Raw genomic sequence first — 1,552 nt, forward strand, 5'->3', positions numbered from 1 at the left:
CTCTAACGTTAAAGGGGGAAGAGAAGCCAACGTTAGTGACATTCAACATTGTCACTAACGTTGGCCTAAGGATGCAACACACCACGTTAACTCCCACGTTAACTTGGTTAACGTGGGAGCTAACATAAGAAGTGAGAGTTGTCGACAACGTTAGTGACACTCAACATTGTCACTAACGTTGGAAGCAACCACACAACCCCCCAAGGAGCCACGTTAACTTCCACGTTAACTTATTTAACGTGGATGCTAACGATGAGGAATGAATGATGAGCCAACGTTAGTGACACTCAACATTGTCACTAATGTTGGGATGGCTAAGAATGGCCACGTTAGAAGCCACGTTAACCTAGTTAACATGGACTCTAACGTGAGATCTAGGGGCACATTGGAACGTTAACGACAATGTTGAGTGTCACTAACGTTCTCGAAGTTTGGCAAAGCCACATTAACCTAGTTAACGTGGGCTTTAACGTGAAGCAAAAAGGGGCACATTGGAACGTTAGTGAAAATGTTAAGTGTCACTAACGTTCTCGAAGGTTGGCAAAGCCACGTTAGAAGCCACGTTAACCTAGTTAATGTGGGCTCTAACGTGAGGCAAGGGGGTACATTGGAACGTTAGTGAAAATTTTACGTTCTCGAACTTATACTTTCACTAAATGTTAACACCCCTAACACCCTGAGCTAAAGTCTCTGCCCACTTAGCACTTTCTCTCTGCAAGTAAAGCCAAGCCCAAATGAAGAAAAGAACTGCTTCAAACTCAAGATCCAAAGGCCCAAGACTTGAAGAACAAACTAGAAGCTGAGAAGAGTAGTATATATAGGAGTAGCTTTGAATTGTTAAGGAGTTCTAGAGGCTGGAAAAAGAAAACTACTCTCTGTATTTTATCTTCTCTGCATTTTCTAGTTTTATGATGTATTCTCCATCTTTGTTTTCATTTTCAAGAGCTATGAACAACTAAACCACTTTCATTGGGTTAGGGAGCTTTGTTGTAATTTGATGGATCAATACTAATTTTCATTATTCTTCTTCTATCTTTTCTCTTGATTTTACTTGAAAGCTTTCGATCTTCATCCCATTGAGTAGTTATCTTGGAAGATAAGCTATTCAAACTTGGATCTCTTTTGAACTTTGAAAGAGGAATGAAGAGATCAAGCTAGAAATGCTTTCTCATGCTGGACCAAAATCCGTTAATCTCTGTGGGATTCGACCTCACTCTATTGTGAGTTTTACTTGACGACAATTCGGTATACTTGCCGAAGGGAGATTTTTTGAGAGACATGTTTTCCCCGCATCAAGTTTATGGCGCCGTTGCCGGGGATTGATTGTGCATCAACAATGATTAAATTGGAAGATCACTAGATTGAGCATTTTTTTTTTGTGAATTTCATTTTCTGTTTGAGTGATTTACTTTTTGTTTTAGTTAAACTTCTTCCCTTCCCCCTCTACTCTTTTGTTTTTACTTTGTTATTTTCAATTCTGTGTGCTAACCCACTAACTGTTTGATATATTGCATCACCCACAACTAACAGTAATTCTGACACAAATACTTTT

Source organism: Arachis ipaensis, chromosome B05 (assembly GCF_000816755.2).
Source record: "Arachis ipaensis cultivar K30076 chromosome B05, Araip1.1, whole genome shotgun sequence".
Taxonomy (NCBI): Eukaryota; Viridiplantae; Streptophyta; class Magnoliopsida; order Fabales; family Fabaceae; genus Arachis; species Arachis ipaensis.